Raw genomic sequence first — 20,987 nt, forward strand, 5'->3', positions numbered from 1 at the left:
TCTTCCAGATAAAGGATCATGTCATCTGTGAATAAGGATAATTTTACTTCCTCTCTTTCTATGTGGATTCCTTTGATTTCCTTCTCTTGTCTGATTGCTGCAGCAAGAGTCTCAAGGACTATATTAAAAAGGAGTGGTGATAGTGGGCATCCTTGTCTTGTTCATCCTTGACTGTAGCGGAAATTCTTGCAGTTTTTCCCCATTCAATATAATGTTGGCTTTGGGTTTGCAGTATATTGCCTTGATGATGTTGAAGTACTTTCCTTCTATCCCAATTTTTGCAATGTTTTTAACATAAATGGTTGTTGGATTTTGTCGAATGCTTTTTCAGCATTTATTGCTATGATGATGTGGTTTTTGTTCTTGGTTCTATTTATGTGGTGAATAACATGTATTGATTTGCGTATGTTGAACCAGCCTTGTTTTTCTGGGATGAAACTGACTTGGTCATGGTGTATTATTCTCTTGATATAGTTTTGAATGCGTATAGCTAGTATTTTGTTTAGAATTTTTGCATCTATGTTCATTAAGGATATTGGTCTGTAGTTTTCCTTTCTTGAGGTATCTTTATTTGGTTTGGGGATTAATGTGATACTGGCCTCATAGAAGGAATTTGGAAGAGTTCCGTCTCTTTCAATTTCCCGGAACATGTTATGAAGTATTGGTATTAGTTGTTCACTGAAGGTTTTGTAGAATTTAGCTGGGAACCCATCTGGGCCTGGGCTTTTCTTTGGTGGAAGAATTTTTATTGCCATTTCTATTTCTTTGGTTGTTATTGGTTGGTTTAGGCTTGCTATGTCCTCTTGGTTGAGTGTAGGAAGGTTAACTGTGCTTAGAAATCTGTCAATTTCATCCAGGTTTTCAAATCTATTGGAGTATAAATTTTTAAAGTAGTTTCTGATAATATTTTGAATTTCTTCCCTATCTGTGGTGATATCTACTTTTTCATTTCTAATTTTGATAATTTGAGTTGATTCTCTTTTTCTTTTGGTTAGGTTGGCCAGGGTTTATCAATTCTATTAATCTTTTCAAAGAACCAACTTTTTGTTTTATTGATTCTTTGAATTGTTTTTTGTTCTCTATTTCATTTATTTCTGCTCTAATTTGTAAAAAGATGAATCTAAACCCCTATATCTCACCTAACACAGGAATCAACTCAAGATGGATCAAAGACTTAGAAATTAGACCTGAGACTGTGAAGTTAGTAGAGGAGAGCATAGGTTCAACACTACAACATATTGGCACAGGCAGTAACTTTTTCAACAAAACCCCCAAAGCTCAGGAAATTAAAGCAAGAATAAACAAGTGGGATAACATCAAACTAAAAAGTTTCTTCTCATCAAAGGAAACTATCAATAACCTAAAGAGGAAGCCAACAGAATGGGAAAGGATCTTTACCAGCCACCATTCTGATAGGGGGCTAATATCCAGAGTATACAAAGAGCTCAAAAACTCTACACTAGCAAAACAAACAACCCAATCAAGAAATGGACAAATGAACTAAATAGACACTTCACAAAAGAAGAGATACAAAGGGCAAATAGATACATGAAAAGATGTTCTTCATCACTGGCCATCAGGGAGATGCAAATCAAAACTACACTGAGATTCCATCTAACCCCAGTCAGAGTAGCAAGCATAAAGAAATCAAACAACAAATGCTGGCGAGGATGTGGGGAAAGAGGAACTCTTTTACACTGTTGGTGGGAATGCAAACTAGTTCAACCACTATGGAGATCTGTGTGGAGATTCCTAAGAAAGGTGGGAATAGATCCACCATATGATCCAGCTATACCACTCCTGGGTATCTTTCCAAAGGGGTTGAATTCAGAGAACTACAGCAACATATGCATACCTATGTTCATAGCAGCACAGTTTGTAATAGCCAAAATATGGAACCAACCCAGATCACCATCAACAGATGAATGGATACCAAAACTGTGGGAAATACACACAATGGAATTCTATTCAGCCATAAAGAAGAACAAAATTATATCATTTGCAAGAAGATGGAAAGCCCTGGAGAGCATCATGTTAAGTGAGATCAGCCAAGCACAGAAGGAGAAGATACACATGTTTCCTCTAATATGCCCAAACTAGAAAACACAAAGGGTACCAGTGGGACTCCAGATATTAGAGGGGAAATACTAGCTAACTTTTAATGGAAAGATAGGAGAGGAGAAAGGCCGATCTTGATTAATGAGGGTCTACACCTGAACATGTATAAAATTATGAATAAGACATGGTTAACCTGGACAACCATTGGTGGGAGGGGGGAAGAGAAAACGGGGGCGGGAGGGAGAGGGCACCAAATATAGTGTAATTGTATACTATTTATGTTCAATAAAAATTGTTAAAAAAATAAAAATAAAATAAATTAAAAAAAAGAAAACAAATAATTCAATCAAAAAATGGGCAAGTGAACAAAGTAGACACTTCACAAAAGAAGAAATTCAAATGCCCAATAAAGGCATAAAAAAATGCTCAACATCATTAGAAATCAAAGAGATGCAAATTAAAACTACCCTCAGATTTTACCTAACTCCGACTAGAATGGTAATCATTCCAAATACAAACATCAAATGCTTGTGAGGTTGTAGAGAAAAGGAAACATTAGTGGAATCACTTTGGAAAACAGTATGGAGGATTCTCAGAGGGATGGGAATGAATTTACCATATAATCCAGTAGTACCACTTATTGGCATCTACCTAAAAGAAAGGAAACCAAACTACCTTATGCATGCTTATCTATGTTCATAGCTGCACAACTCACCATTGCTATACTATGGAACCAGCCAAGACATCAATCAACAGATAAATGGATTACAAAAGTATGAGATATGTACACAATGAAATTTTTTTAGCCATAAATAAAAAATATAATTATTTCATTTACAAGGAAATGGATGAAAATTAAGGACATTATTCTAAGTGAGATTAATTACTCACAAAAAATAAGAATTGAGTGCTCTCCCTACTATGTAAAAGCTAGTGTGAAAATGGATCATAGAAAGAACTATAGACAAAAAAGGAGATTTTACAGATGAGCAAATAAGGTGACCTAACTCAGAGTATGGGAGGGAGGAAGAGGGAAATTCTTTAATGCATGTGATGTACTTTAACAAAAATATCAATGTCAATCACTAAGTCAAACATGGTAAGAAGGAGGGTGCGGGAATGGGGTGGGAACTGGATAAAGTCTAGTTGGGTGCTGTGTGCATGTTTTCCTCTACCATCTTGCATCCCTTTAAGATGTATGAATACAATGCGCCAATAAAAAATTAAAAATATAATAATACAAGGCAGGCTTGGTGGCACATGCTTGTTGTAATCCCCACACTTGGGAGGCTGAGACAGGAGGATCACACAGGTTTGAAGCCAGCCTCAGCTAATTAGTGAGACTCTCAGCAACTTATTGAGACCCCATTTCCAAATAAAGTATAAAATAGGTCTGGTATATATATATATATATATATATATATATATATATATATATATGATATATATTATATATATGATATATATATGTTATATATATGATATATATGATATATAAATATATCATATATAATATCGTATATCAAATATGATATATGATATCATTTGATATATGATATATATATATCAAATATATATATATTTATTTGATATATGATACATATCATATATCAAATAAAGTATAAAATAGGTCTGGGATATATATATATATGTTATATATATGATATATATATATGATATATATGATATATATATGTTATATATATGATATATATATGTAATATATATGTATAATATTATACATTGGTGTGGCCACTGTGATATCCTGTAATATTTGTTAACTGCAATTTTATTAAATTCTTCCTACATATAACTAGTCTCTCTGTTTCTCTTTCTTTTCTCTCTCACCAAATTTTAAATAAAGTTCTTCCTTTTTCTTTTATCTTTTCTAAATACAGATCACCTCATATCTTTAAAAAACAAACAATTTTTAAAATATTTTAAAATCATTTTCTTTCTGAGTGTGTTTTAGTATGTGTGTACTGAGAATTTAATTCAGAGTAAATCTACCTCTGAGCCATACAATCAGCCTTTTTTATTTTTTGTTTTAAAACAGAGTCTCACTAGGTTGCTAAGAGTCTCATTAAATTGCTAAGAATGGCTTTCAATCTGTTATCCTCCTTTTTCAGCCTCCCATGTACTGGTATTACAGGCATGTGTAATAATCTCTGGCTCATTTATTCTCTTCTAAAGAAGGCAAAGTTGCTTCTTAAATCTAGAATTGAGGTAAAATATACATTCGCTGCTCAAAACAGTTTTAGAGTTTATTTCATAACTAATAGAAAATAAAGGTCAGTATTTTATTCTCAAATTCTTCCATTTCAAGGTACTTTTTATTTATTTATTTATTTATTTATTTATTTATTTATTTATTTATTTATTGTGGTATTGGGGTTCCTGGAATCCCTTCAATCTCTGGGCTACCCAGACCTATTTTATTTTTGGAAACAGGGTCTCTTAAGCCAGCGCGGCTGGCTTTGAACTTACACGATCCTCCTGTCTCCACCTCCCAAGTGCGGGGATTACAAGTGTATGCCACCACACCCGACTATATCAAAGTACTTTAAAGAACAACTTTTAAAAATCTTCAGTTTGTGGCAAAATTGAAACAAGGCCTGTTTCTTCCAATCATTACTTAAGTAATAAACTTTGTGTGGTACTCAGGAAACCAACAACAAAAATATAAATCTGTACCTCCTGCCAGATGTTTTCAGCAGACAAAGCACTGAGCCACTGTATGCAATTTTTTATGAAAAAAATAACTGACTTTTTTCAAGCTCTAATTGATATCCACAACCTTGATAACTGAAGGAAAACAGAAACAAGAAGAAAGATCATCCTGCCCAGCTAGGTCTGGGCCAGCAAGAAAATCAGAGGATCAGATGTCTATTTTCCATTTTTCAGTGAGTTTTTTTTTTTTTTTTAATCCAGGCAGATGAATAGTGACCCAAAGAAAAGTAAGGACACAGAGTAGAAGAATCAAACACATCTATAGAAATTATTAAGTTGCCAACATTAAGTTCTTAAGGGTTCAAGACAGTTTTGTTTGTTGATTGATTGATTGATTGATTGATTGTGGATCTGGAGATGGAACCCAGGGGCATTCGACCTCTGAACAACACCCCTGCCCTATTTTGTATTCTTTATTGTTTTTTGCGGTTTTTTGTTTGTTTGTTTGTTTTTGTGGTACTGAGGGTGGAATCCAGAGGCTTTCTACATCCAGGCTATACTCCCAGACCTATTTCATATTTTATTTGGAAACAGGGTCTCACTAAGTTGCTGAGAGCCTCACTAAGTAGCTGAGGCTGGCTTTGAAACTGTGTGATACTCGTTTCAGCCTCTCAAGCATGTGAATTACAAGCCTGGCTTTGTTTTCCTTATTTTGAAACAGTGTCTCACCAAGTTGCAGAGGGCCTCACTAAGTAGCAGAGGCTGTCCTCAAACTGCGATCCTCCAGTATCAGCCTCCCAAATGTTGGGATTACAAGCATGCACCACCAGCCTGACTGTTCAAAACAGTTTTAAGCACAAACTTTAAATATAAAAAGTGGAAAAAGACTAAAAATATTAGAAAAGTCTATGGGCATTGCTAGTGTCTATGATTATTATTTTTTTCTAAAACAAGAGAGTTGGCTATGTTATCTGGCAACATCTAAAAAGTCCATAAAGTGGTGTGGATCCCCAAAGTATAATTTCATAAAAACAATCATTTCTTTCATGATCTGTACTCTCAATATAATTTGGAAAAGTCTTCTATCAATAAAATAGCATGCAAGTAATACTATTATACCTCTCAAGTACTAACCTAGAACAATTATTTATGGCAATAAAGTCTGTAAATTTTAGTTCATACATAAAAAAAACTATGGAAATACAACTACATTGAGTTGATTGCAAGAATCTTCAGAGATTTAAAAGTACCTTCTACAAATTACTATATTCATCTTCAAAATATTTTTACAGAAATATCCATTTTATAGAGACAAAGTATACAAAGGCAGGAGCAGATGTCATTGGAACAGCAAAAATTGATGTAATTATGTTAGTTTTGAGTCATGATTCTTCAGCTCCGGAGAACCAGACTTGAATCTGTCTTCATTTGGTCCTATTTGGTAGATTAATTTGATATATTTTACATGTATAGAATTCATGAAGACTTTAAAAGGAGCCTTTAATAAAGTCTCCCAGAAAGTGATTTTACTATATCCTGTTAAGTAAAATAATTATTTTTATACTCCTTTCTTTCTTTTTTCTTTTTTTTTTTGGTAGTACTGGGTGTGAAACTCAGGGGCTTTCTACCTCTGGGATATATGCCCAGACCTATTTTATATTATTTTTATTTGGAAACAGGGTCTCACTAAGTTGCTGAGAGCCTCACTAAGTAGCTGAGGGTGACTTCGAACCTGTGTGATCCCCCGTCTCAGCCTCCCAAGTGCAGGGATTACAGCATGCACCACCATGCCAGGCTATTCCTTTCAAAATGGATAATTCAGAATTATGCCTTACTGAGCTATTTATGGCACCAGTTCTATATACTTTGACTGAATGTGGTACAATATGAAATGAAGGAAGTAACCACATATATTTTTACATAAATGCTACCAATATGTTAATAATGACCTTTATTTCCAAACACTCTGTTGTGGTTATGTCTGAAGGCACAGTCAAATTTAGTAAAAATTGCTTTTATTCAGGCTTATTTATCATGTATGTCTAAATTATGGTCTCAGCCTAGCAAGATATAAAACTGATGTTTAAGAAGGTTCAGTTTTCATAAATGTTGAAGATGAGTTTAATACAGGCCTTAAGTTTAAACAAGGATTCTTCCTTAATGGCTCCTTTCTATATGTTGAATATAGATATTTCCACTGTTTATTTTAGATTCTTAAAACAATAACAATTTATTCTCTCTGCATTGCACTCAAAATATTAATGCTACACAGCTTATAGAAGTTCTAAGATTTTGTTCTTTTTTATTTTTATATTGGTGCATTGTAGCCATACATCTTAATTGGGTATGAGATGGTAAAGACATACATGCACACATCACTCATTTAGCCCTTCCCAAATTTCCACTTCATTCCTTCCCCTCTCCCTCCCTCTCATGTTTGGCTTAGTGATTGACTTTGATGTTTGTGAATGTACATCATGCACATTAGGGAATTTCTATTTTCCTACTCCCATATTCCTCAGTTAGGTCACCGTATTTGCTCATCTATGGTTTCTCCTTCTTCACCTAGAGTTCCTCCTAAACTGTGGTAGTTTAATGGGGCAGATACAAGACTATTTTTTCTACAATTTTTCTACCTGAATCTTTAAATAAAGATTCAGCAATGAAGATTCAGCATATTCCAATAAATAGAAAAAGTAAATAAAATACCCAGAGATTAATGTGTCCAAATTATTTTTTTTTCTTTTTGTAAGGAAAGAACTTACTGTGGATTGAACCCAGGGGTATTCTATCTCTGAGGTACATTTTAGCCCTATTTTATTTTTAAAAAGGGTATCACTAAGTCATTGAGGCATTGGCTACACTGCTAAGCTAGACTCAAACCTATGATCTTCTGTCTCAGCCTCCCAAGTACTGGAATTATAGGCATGTAGCACCACATCCAACCAAAATGATCCTTTTATGGAAAATAATATACTCATATATAACACATATTTATATATGTATTATACTTATAGGCTCACAAAACATAAACTTAATGGGTGTTTGACTTCAAATTATCATGAATATGGGCAATGAATTTTTATAAGCCTCAATTGCCTCATTCACTCTAAATAAGTTTATTTGTTGTACACATGTTTTGTTCCAGGAACTGCTCTAAAAGCTAGGCATTCAGCAATAAATTTTTATTTTATAAACTCCTTAACATGTAGGCACTGTATTCTTGTAATGGGAAACAGAAAATAAATCAAAATATAATGTTATTTTCCACTTAGGGCTAAAGGGATTAATTAAGAATGGGTGGCATCCTAAGAAGGCCTCTTTTAGGAAGTGACATTTGACTTGCAATGTGCATGAAAAATTTAAGCCAAACAGGGGAAAATCTGATCTAAGAAAATTATAGGACAGGGAATAACAAAATGAAAAACATGCAAATACTGAAGTTTGGGCTAAACTTAACATACTAGAAGGCTACTGTGAATACAGTAGAAGAGCATAATCTAAGAGATCAAAAGATAGGAAAAAGTTTAAGGAAGGCCTTGTGAGCCTAGATAAAGACTTTACATATATGTGACATCTATTCAATTATTCAATATTTATTTAGCACCATCTATATGGCAGGTAGTGATCTAATCTGATGATTTTATGACTATACGACAAAATTCCCTGTTCCTAACCTCTAGCTTCTGTAGAAAAAAATTTACTTAAGAACAATAGGAACCTGTTGAACACTTAGAATAATGATTTAGATAAGAGACAGAAGTTTATCTAGGGTATTTACAGGGGCTAAAATTTTGGTTAATCATAGGTTTCCTGGAAGCATTTATATCATCTAATATTTTGCTACCATATACTTATGCCAAAAAAGTATATAAATATTAGTATTATAGAGAAGAATAAATGATTACCCAATATTAACTTGTAGGGGTAAGGAACTATTACCATTTATTGATGTTACAAAAGAATATTTGTAGGGGCATAACCAGCTATTTGTTAACAATAAGTGGCATGGTTAAGAAAAGGGTAATAACTGACCACAGGAAGTCTTTGAAGTTAAACGATTATCTCCACACACTATTTAATTTTATTTGGCTGAGGAAATACCATAAAATCAAGGAATAGAAAGGGCTAAAAAGAAATTAAAATGCTGCAATTAATAGTGGACTTCCAAAATCATATCTGTGGATTTATTGTGGACACAAGTAATTCTGCAATCAATTTCAAGTTTTATTTAGAAAAATATGCTAGTTAAGATTTTCTTACTTTGAATTTTATCTGTCCAGTTGATTGGTATATATATATATATACATATATATACTTAAATCCATACATACTTCTGCACATGTGTTTATTTTGATTAATCATTTTAAGTAAGTTTGCAAATACCATTAACACCCTCAAATATTTCAACACACATATTCTGAAACTATACTCTGTTTAGTGCTCTCTTTTACCCCCTGTAATTTGACTTTAAATTTTATTTTGTGTATGAATCATGAATGCTATGCATTGACTAATTTGCTTTTACTAATGTTTATGTGAATGAATCAAGGAAACTAAGTAACAAAATTTTCTTCTGAAAATAAAAGACTGTTTCCTTTGAGCCTATTAAGTGCTGTAATTAATGGAGCCTTTGGTATTATATTAACAAGCTAAGTTCAAAATCCTTTGACCAAGGAATGAAATCACCTTATAAAAAAATTGAATAATCTCCTTCCATTTTATAATTGCCATCAGCAGATGTATTCTATTCTACAGAAAATTGTAACTTATGAAACCTTATGATATTTTCTATTAATAATTTAACTGATCCAGATGTTTTCTGTTTTAAGAAGAAAAATAAAGATTATATTTAGAAGTTTCTTGTGATAATTTAGGAAAACAACATAAGTTGATTATTTAAAACATATTTTGCACCCTGAAGTTATTCTTCTTTGTTAATTTCTTTTTTATTAGTTTTACATTGCAAAAAACACAATATCCTGAAATTATATATATATATTCTAGCAATCTGGAAATCCAGTACTTATGTCAATTCAAGAAATAACACCATTTCTTTTTTGTTGCACCAGAGAGAAGTATAAATATCCATTCATTTTATTTAGTAATTTCTCTGAGCAGGCTATCCACAGAGTACTTAAATACTTGACTTCCTTTTTTGCTTTCTTTCTATGTTAACACTAAAAATATTTTCAGCTACCAAGAAACTAAATAAGTTGTTTATGTTTTACTTGTCAAATCTGTATTTTTCAAATATCTCCTGATCCATATTTGAGAAAGAGGTAAAGACGGAGTGGAACATATTTTATACATATTTAATTGGTAATTCTAAAGAGGTACTGTTACTTTTACTTTGTCTTCCCTACCCACACCAGTTCTTCTGGGACTTTACAATGTCAACAATAATAATGGCATCAGTGTGCTTTGAGTGCTTCCTATGAAATTTATTAAAGACAAATGGCCTAATTTAATGGATTTAATTTTTCAATAGAAAATTGTGAAATGGACTAATGTTCATCCATATAATAATGTCTCCACCATTCTGCCCATTGTAATGACTATATGAATGGCAGGTCCCTAGAACTCCACCTGACTAACTCTCCTTTTTCTTTCTCCCCCATTTCTGAAAACCAACTACCAAGAGTTTCCTTATCTGACATAAATTAATATTAGAATACCTAAAGGATAATAAACCCAATTTAATTTAATTCTTTTTGTCACATAAATAATCAACAACAGGTAGCATCACAGGTTTTTTGTATTTTGATTTATTCCTCACTCAATATTAATTCAACTGTTCTGCTTGTTATAATGCTATATTATTTCACTTATTTCTAGCCTCAATTTATTACTATAATATTTAGTTAACAGAAAAAAAGAAGAGATAATATTAAATTATTTAATGAGTAGCATTTTAACCATAGATTGATTAATTAAATACAATGGAAACTCTGAAACCTCTGACTCTATCAAACAATAAAATTACATCAATTGTCCACAATTAAAATAACAGGCTCATTGTACATAGACAGGGATAAGGAAAATATACAGCAATGTTCCCACAGAAATTCAGTGACTTAGATAAAATATTTTTAAAGCATATTTTTGGGTCATTCTAGGGTTTGAACTCAAGAACAATCTACCTCCAAGCAACAACCTCAGCCCTTTTATTAGTTTTTGTTTTGAAACAGGGACCTTCTATATCAATGAGGCTGGTTTTGAACTGGTGATTCTATTGTCTCAGATTTCCAAGTACTGGGACTACAGGCATGTGCCAACACACCCAGCTAAAGAATCTCTTTAAATACATTATTTAGTTGACAAGAATAAAAACTCTCTTCTAAGGCCAAAATTTTAATGAAATCACAATCAAGAGAAGTTCACAACCCAGAGCACAGAAGATGACTTTGCCTCACAAACTTCACTATTTCCAGTTTAATTTGATTCTCAATGCTCAATTGGTGGGGCTAGAGAAGTAGAAGTAAAATAAATAAATAAATAAATAAATACATAAATAAATAAATACATAAATAAATAAATAATATCATAGCCTTGATTCTCCACTTTGGAAGCAAAGTGGAGAGTCTAAGAGCAGACCTGAACATTTAACTTACGCCCTAAAGCAGTCCTCACTGTCAAGACCAGAAACAAACCTATATTCCAACAAAGATAAAGCATGAAAAATGGCCTAATATTTTAGCCCTGAGATGAAAAATAAAATCTTTCTTAAAAATCAGGATCACAGATGATCCTGCCAAAAAACCTTCCCAGAGTTTTGTTCACATTGATTCTAGGTGCTTAACACTCTGAGGTGCTTCTCAAAACACAAGTAGAGGAATACAGTCTTGTAAAAATGCATTCTAGAAATACATTAAACCTTTGACATAAATATCAAGGGATTCCAACTGATAAACTTTTCAAGAATGTAAGCATAGTAAATAATCACAAAATTCATAAGAAAATGAGATTTTATACACAAAAGCCAGCAGAAATCCTTAGAAACAAAATAAAAAGACTCAGTCGTTAAAATGATCATAAAAATCAGCATTCTGAATATGTTCCAAGCAATATATATGGATGCAAAAACAAGAATGACCAGTAATAATACATAAATTTGCCAAAACAGTTTTGAAAAGAACCAAATAAAACATCTAGAATAAATACTATAATTGAAATTAGAAATCAATGAGCATGTTAAGCAGAAGAATAAAGAAAAAGAATGAGAGAAAACTGGGTGACAGAACAAAGGAATTATCTAGCTTCCAGATTAAAAAAAAAAAGAAAGGGCTGAAAATACAAAGGCTATTAAAAGACACAATGGATAAAGAGACCTAAAATATTGAAACAATTATAGAATAAAATAATAGCTGATAAACAGTTTCAGTGATTTATTTTTTCTTAAAGACAAAATGTAATTCAAGTACAAGAAAGTGGAATAAATGTTAAAGCCTCCAACACTAAATGTATGATGTAATAAAGTTGCAAATCAACAAAAAACAAAAAATATTTAAGACTTTTATCACACAAACCATACTCCCTAACCATGATGAAATTAAGTTAAAAACCAACAAAGACATAAAAAGTAACCAGCATATGAAAATTAAGACAAAACTTCTAATATACACACATATTTAAAGAAGACATCATGGTACAAATTTGAAAATGTTTAATGGAATAAAATATGCAAATACTACATATCATATAAGATATAGTTGAAATATATTTTAATATGACAATCTCAATGATTAAGACCAAGATGTAAGAACACTAAAGACAATGATAAAAATTAAATGGCTAAGCATTGGTCTTAAGAGCTAATAAGAAGTTTTTGTTTTGTTATGTTTTTGTGATATTGGGGATTCTATCTCTGAGCTAGACCCCAAGATTATTTTATTTTTGAAAAAGAGTCTCACTAGTTTGATGAGAGTCTCACTCCTTGCTGAGGTTCTCCTTGAACCTAACTTTCTGTCTTCACCTCAAAAGTACTGAAATTGCAGGCATGTGCCACCACACCCAGCTGAATGTGTGTGTGTGTGTGTGGTACTGGGGGTGGAACTCAGGGGCCTTCTACCTCCTTGCTATACTCCCAGAACTACTTTATATTTTATTTGGAAACAGGGTCTCACTAAGTTGCTAAGAGTCTCACTAAGTAGCTGAGGCTAGTTTTGAACCTGTGCGATCCTCCTGTCTCAGCCTCTCAAGTGTGGGGATTACAAGTGTGCACCACCATGCCCAGTGAAAAAGCATTTTTAAATAAAATTTTTAAATAAATAAATGAGTTCAACTTTTTTTTTTTTTTTAGATTTCAGTGTAGATGTCTTTTTGGAGCTGGCTTGTTTATATAATAAAGTTCATCTGAAAATTGTCCCAAATGGGAAAGGAAGGACTAGGATAAAATAGAAGGTTAAAATCAATCATCAGGAGTTTGAGTATATCACAAAATGTTTGTAGTGATAAAGCTTATTAAAATAATATTGCAAATATGATAAAATGGTTATATTTAAAATTATTAAAAGGTTTACAATGATGTTCTATGTTTTCTACTCTTTTTTTCTATGCTTATCTTACTAATCCCTGTATTCAAATGTTCACTTCAAAAGTAAAAGTCAACTCTTAAGTAAATGCCATATTTATTCTTCCCTAATGTTAAATGCATAAATGGCTATTGGATAAAACACCAGTCAGTTTAGCTATCTGAGTCAATTTCTAGAAGACTGAGAAACTTAATCTTAGTAAAGGGCTAAAATCAAGCTTCCCGCCTCAAAGCAAAATTTTAAAAGGCCCTTTAATGTTATTTCGGCTCTCCAACAGTAGTAAAAGTCAAGGATATTGGTGCTGAATTCATCATACCTCCCGTGAAGCCAGTGGCCCCAGAGCCAATAGCCAAGACAAATTTCCAGACAGCTCACAAAAAATCTAAAAATCCAAACAAGTGGATCTTAAAAAAGACAAATCACCCTGCTTCACACACCCAGAATGTAACAGAATGGTATACAATGAAAGACTAAATACCACATTTCAAGCCACAAAATTGGACTCTAAGATTTATGTCATAAACACATTAAGACTGACATTATTATTGGGATTTACAGTGGTCTTAATTTTAATATTTATATGTCTGCCCAATTTGACTTTACATTGTTAAGGTAAAAAATTGATAATTCTTATTGTGTGAAGACTAATAGAGTTGTTATAGCCAGCCTCTGCAATCTTCACCAGTAATATAAAAAAATTTGATAAATCTATTGTCAGATTTGATGCATGTCATATTATATCTCATGGCATCCTGGAAAACAATGCCAACTCTCCCATATTGACAAATACATCTCCACAAAATTGATTTCAGGTTTTACTAAGAGTAGGCCCTGTTTTTATTGAAGCAATTCTGGTGGTATAGTTACTCAAATTTATTCTCAACTCTGACAAGTTCCTAGGGAGGAACCTGTGCACTAGTTCGCGTAGTCATTCTGTTCAGCATCACTTATCAATGCAAAGGGGAACAAAGAGGTTTCCACAAGGCCCATTGTGAGTTCATTTCTGGACTGAGAGTGTCCTTTGATGTCCTCATGTACATAGATGCCTTAAGAGTACTCAGGAGAGTTTTGGATTCTTTCAAGAAAAGACTAAATAGAAACAAGCTTTTAGTCTCTTTTCTGGTGGGTCACAATCAATAAAAATGTGGCTTGGATAAATTAAACCTACTATAATCGGCAAATTTTATCAATTACACCCAAGATTCAATTAATACAATTGCTGACCAATTTTAACTCACCAGTCAGATGACCTGAGAAAACAGAATTGGTTTAGACATGCTACTGGCAGGAAAAGGAGGTGTTTATGTGATGCTGGGGGCAAATGTTGCCCTTTTTTTTTTACCAAAATAACACTGACCCAGCTAAAACCATTCCTTGGGCCTGAAAGGGTGAACCATTCCTGGTTAATAAATTTGCAGAAAACTCTGGGTTTAGCAACCCTTTTAACAACTTGCTACAAAAATGACTTGAAATCTGAAAAACAGTATATGCCTCAGTCTTAAAATCCTTAGTAGCAGTAATGGGATTTTTCATCCTGGTGGGCTGCTGTCTCAAACTTCAATAGATAAAGAAACCCAATCTATATATCACTCATTTATTGTTCTGACCAAAAGTAATCCCAAAGATTAAAAACTTCTCATTAAATATATAAGATATTAAAGGGAGGAATGAGGCAGGAACCTGGTCTTGGCTTCAAACCCATTTTTTTTATAAAAGCACAGTGAGAAGAATAAAGCTTCTTCACAGTTTTGACCTTAGTTATAAGCAAACAGGCAGTTAAAAAGATAAGATGGTACAAGGCTTACTCAGACATAACCAAATCTGAGTCACTCTAAACAGCTCAGAGTCTCCCAGCACAGGCTTTCTCAAATATAAATAAAGTAGTAATTAAATAAAAACAATATAATGATTAATACAATGATTCAATTTATTGGTCTGCTTTTGTCATCATGCTTATGCTAGAAAATGCATGCCTCACATCTACTCCACTCCTGCCAATGTTGGGTTACTAAATATGTAAAAGAGCTTGAATGTCAAGTGGTTAATGTTCAGACACAAAGCATAGTTACTTTTCCTTCACTTGTGAATAAAAAACCTGCTTCCAACTCCAGTCTCTATCATCTAACTTCAGGGACCTAATTTTCCTGAAACACCAGATCCACAAAGGACTATAGTAACCTAAACAGTATAATGTGATATGTTGAGAATTTTGTCAGTCAGCCAAATAACTGTTCTTTATACAAATCTTTACACCTGTAGTCTCCTTTTTTCCAGAAAGGTTGTTCAAACTAAACAGAAAGGATTATAAGAAGTGTTATTTCTTCTTTATATTGCAGTTTCACAGGGATCCAAACATATTTTATTTATAAGATCACACTAATGTTCCAAAAAATGAGAGAATATTTTCTTTCTTTCTTTCTCTCTTTCTTCCCTTCCATCTTTCTTTCTTTCTTTCTTTCCTTCTTTTTTTTGGTGGTGGTACTGGGGATGGTGGTACTGGGTTACACTCCCAGACCTACCTTGTATTTTTATTTGGAAACAGGGTCTCTTAAGTCAGCGAGGTTGCTTCAAACCTGCGCGGTCTTCCTGTCTCTGCCTCCCAAGCACAGGGATTACAAGTGTGCTCCACCACACACAGAAAAATGAGAGAATATATTCTAATTATGGTAAATCTCCATGCTCCCATATGTAATGAAGGCTTGGGTGAAAGAAAGGGAATTATTTTAGCTTGTACAGAAAATCAGTCTCTGGATCTCTTTCTAACACTATTCCAATCGCTTCTTCCAGAATGAATCTTCCCCAGAAAAGTTTTTGATTCCACATGGCATGTATGCTCAGACATTTCTTAGTCTTGAAGAAACTGTAACTTAAATCACCAAGAAAAGGTCTGTAAGTACACAAAAACTGTGAAAGAATTAGAACTGTTCCTGCTTCCAAAGTTGAAAAAATATTGAATTTTTATAATTAACTTAATGCTGTCTGTTGATACGTTTCTGTTTTTCTGGCCACAACTGCTTAAGCTTATGGTTCACAATTAATTTTATTTTTTCATTAGCCATCAGCTGAATCAACCATTTCTTTCCATAAAATAAAAATCAGAAGAAATGCCCACTTTGGCTAACTAAGGTTGAGGCACTCCACCAAAACTTGAAGACTAAAGAGACTAGATAGAGAGATAGAAGAGAGATGCATGTAGAGGATACTACTTTAATTAATAAACTCATAACCACTATTTCTATTTTGAGCACCTATTCCACAGAGCAGAGTAAACTAATACAGAAAAAAACCCACTCACTTTACCTGGAGTCAGATGTGAATGTTGAGATTCTATATAATTCTTCAACTTTTCTGGCAAGGGTGCTCTCGGGGCCTGGTTTCACTGAACTGGCCATTAGCCAACTCAGGCATGTCTCTCAGCAGTCTTCATGTGAATATCTTTATTCATTGATATATTAATGTGTGCAATTTTCATTTGTGATAACTGCCTGTTGAAACTAAACCCTTAGGAATCCACTGTTTCAGTAGAGGAATTTTGAAGAGCTGAAGCTTGAAGAATAACAGGTCATTTTGGACACAATGAAGGGTCAAAAAAAGGCATTAGGAGGGAAAGAAATCATTCATGTTTATGCAGGACAAAAAAAAAGGTTTTGAGGAGACAGAAATGCTGAAGAATAAAGAAGAATGGAAAGACAGTGAAGGATACATCAAAATCACTAAGGATTGAGATGAACTGAGAACTTTCTAGGAATTTATGAAACCCAAATTCTTATATTCTACTTAATCAAAAGCACCTCACTTTAGGGGAAAAAGGGGAATTTTAGTGTCAAGTAAGCAGCTCCTTTGGCTTTAACACTTATTTGCTGGGCATCTTTGGGGAAGTTTCATGGCATTTTCGACCATGCATTTTATTTCCAAATTGGAAAATTTTAAATTTATTTTTATTTTTAAAATTTTTATTTTTTATAAGTGGAACATATTGAAAGTGGTGTACATTTAGATTGTGCTTCATGTCCTTCCCCCTTCATTTCCCTTCTCCCCTCCCAACAGAGAGTGTCCAGGTTAACCATGTTATATTTATACTATTAGACATATTCATACATAGCTCCTCCATTGAACAACCTCAAGTTTCTTTTTCTCCTATCCTTCCATTTAAGATTTGCTGATATTTCTCCTCCATCATCTGGAGTCCTCTGGTATTACCACTACTCTCTAGCTTGGACATATTAGAGAAAACATATGGCCCTTCTCTTTCTGTGCTTGACTAATCTCACTTAACATAATGTTCTCTAGTTCCTTCCATCTTCTTGAAAATGCTATAATTTTATTTTTCTTTATAGCTAAATAGAATTCCATTGTGTGTATTTTCCATAATTTTGCAATTCATTCATCTGTTGATGGAGATCTAGATTGGTTAAATTGGACAAAATATTTTACTTAGTGTAATATTTATACGTAAATATTTGGCACATTGCTTTGTATATAGTAAGGTGTTAACAGGCTCACTCACTTTTACTGCTAAGGCATGATCATTCTACTTGACAAATCACTGAAGCATACAAGGAGATTATAAAATTACCATAGGCAAGGACTTTATCATATAAATTTTACATAATATCAAACTTTACATGTAATAAAAACTAATATATTGTGGTAAATTTGTTGAATTTTCATACTTACAACTTCTTTTCCAAGCAGCTATATCCAGAAAACTACTTTCTGACAATCTAGATTTGATTTCTGCCTTAATATTGAACATCTAAGAAGCAACTGATTTCTTAGTGTTCTTTTTCAGAAGCAAGTTTACTTTATAGACTTTATGACCTGCTGAAATAAATACCAAGGTTCTTGATCCATCACTTCTGTGCATGAATCTTCATCATGCCTATATGTATACTATTTTTTGTGCAGCACAACTCAATGATATTTAGCTTTAAAGAAGAAGAAGGACAATAAGAAAAAAATGATGGAGGGATAGAGAAAGAGGAAGAAGTAGTAGTTACATAAGTAAATTTTAAACAAAGTAGAAAATATATTCAAAATTTATTTCTCCAAGTAGTTACAAAATATTTTTTGGCTACTAGAAGCCTTTCCTGCTACCTAATAAGTGTCTTGAGGCATAGTCCTCTTTCTAACCCAAGTGTGTTTCAGAGCCCTGCCATCTACTCCCAATCATAAGAGTCTGTTTGAGAAAGTCTTTGAGTGCATTTTATTGCACTGAGGGCTTCAACATCACACACAGAGCAGGTACTTTTTATATAAGAAAATGAGGAATATTAAAATAAAAAAGCAATTTAGCCTGCTTATGATTTTCTGTATTCCCCTTTAATTATCAGATTTGTGTGTGGAGAAACTCTGTACCAGCATTGCTGTCTCCTGGTTCTTCATACTAAAATCAAGCATGATGTGGCATTTCAGGTGTGATACACATTCAGGCAAAAAATAATCCAAGGATCACACACATGTTTTGTGCCAAAATTCTCTTACCCACATAGTAAGATATTGCAGAAAATATCCACATTCAAATCTAAAACATTTTTATGCTTTGATAGTGAATAGAAAAAATCAAAGGACAAGAAAATTAAATACAGAAAAATTTTCAACCTGAAGTGCTGTTTACTCATGTCTGCCTTGCTTGGGTCCCTGCCCTTTTTTCTTCATATTTTTCCTCATGTTGATTATGAAGAGGGGGATCTTCTTCTCTTCATCAAGAAAGACTTAGTATATATAGTTTTTCTTTAGGAAAGGTATATTTTATAGAAGTTGCCATGGTAGGACAAAAAAAATTTTAGAGGCCTCTCTGTGAAGCTGGGCATGAGAGCACATGCTTGTAAATCCAGCATTTGGGAGGCTGAGACAGGAGGGTACAGTTTGCAACAGTTTGATGCAGTTTGCCTCAGCATCAGCTACTAATTAGTGAGGCTCTTTGCAACTCAGTGAAACCTGTTTTCAAGGTAAAGTATTAAAATACGGCTGGGGATATAGCTCAGAGGTAGAATGCCCCTGGGTTTCATCCCAAATACCAAAAAAAAAAAAAAGAAGAAAGAAAGAAAGAAAGAAAGAAAGAAAGAAAGAAAGAAAGAAAGAAAGAAAGAAAGAAGCCTCTTTATTATAAAATTACTTTCTCAACCACTGTAAAAAATGTTTTAATTTTTTTATTGGTGCACTGTATTCAAACATCATAATGGGATAAATACTTGTGTAGACATACATGCACACATCTTCCAGTTAGCCCTACCCAATCCCCACCCCAGTCCCTCCCAAGCTCTCCTTCCCATGCTTGGCTTAGTGGTTGACATCTAATATTATAGCAATTTATCCAAAATTAACAATAATAATCTCACACAACAGATTCATTTGTCTGATATCAAACTTCTGATCACTTAGAGATAACATTTCAGTATTTCTTTTTGCTTTCTTTCTTACCAGAGGATATTTTTTAAGGTAAAATTATTGTACATGTTTTTTCAGAAAAAAATCTATTCTAACATGAAATATGAACTCTAAATACCAAAAAAAAATCTCAAAAAAGAACAAAGCTAGAAGATGTACATTTTTCTGATTTCAAACCTTGTAGAGCAACAATAATTGAAACAGTGTAGTACTGCTATAAAGGCAGATATATAAACCAGTGGAGTAAAATAAAAAGCCTAGAAATAAATTCTTCCATATATGGTCAAGTTATTTTTGACAAAGTTTCCAAGAACATTTGGTGAAGGAAATAATAATCTTTTCCCTAAATATTGTTGAAAAATAATAATTACATGAAAAAGAATAAAATTGGACCCTTACCTAATACCCTATACAAGTATTAACTCAAAATAGATAAAAGACCTAAATGTAAATCTTAAGACTATAAACTTTTAGAAGAAAAACCTGGGTCATAACACTTCACAACATTGAAATTGGCAGTGATTTCTTGGATATGATTTCAAAGGCACAGCAACAAAAGAATAAACAATCTTCCTAAAAATAAAAAGTATTATACATTCAAAGACAATGTAAACAGAGTTAAAAGTTACTGATAGAATGGGATAAAATATTTCCAAATGCTATATCTGAAGGTTTATTAATATTCCAAATAAAAATTCTAAAAATTAGCAAAAATAAAAGCAAACAATACAATTTAGAAATACAATTTAGAAATGGGTAAAAGACTGAAATAAATAATGAATCGCCAAAGATTTTAACCTATAAACACATGAATATATTCTTCTTTACTTAGTTGTCTGCTGGATGGAAAATCTTGTTTCTTTGGTTCTGGTGTATATTACCTATTTCTTCTTTGTAGTTAACCTCTTTGAGTATTTTCTCTAGCGCTGGTTTTGAAGACATGAATTCCTTCAGTTTCTGTTTGTCATGGAAGCTTCTTATTTCCCCCATCTAATTTGATAGTTTTGCTGGGTAGGAAATTTTTGGCTGGAAGTTGTTTTCTTTCAGAGTTTAGAATATGTTACTCCATGCCCTTCTGGCTTTCATGACTTGGTTTGGGAATTCTGGAGTGATTCTAATTGGTTTGCCTCTGAATGTCACTTGGCCTTTTGTTTTTGTTGCTTTTAAGATTCTCTCATTGGCTTCCACATTGGTCATTTTGACAATTATGTGGCATGGGGATTCTCTTCTCTGATCCTGTCTAAAGGGAGTTCTATAAGTTTCCTGGACCTGTGAATTGACCTCTTGCTCTAGGTTTGGAAAATTTTCTGCTATTATTTCTTTGAAGAGATTATT

This window comes from Muscardinus avellanarius, assembly GCF_963383645.1.
Source record: "Muscardinus avellanarius genome assembly, chromosome: 15".
Lineage (NCBI taxonomy): Eukaryota > Metazoa > Chordata > Mammalia > Rodentia > Gliridae > Muscardinus > Muscardinus avellanarius.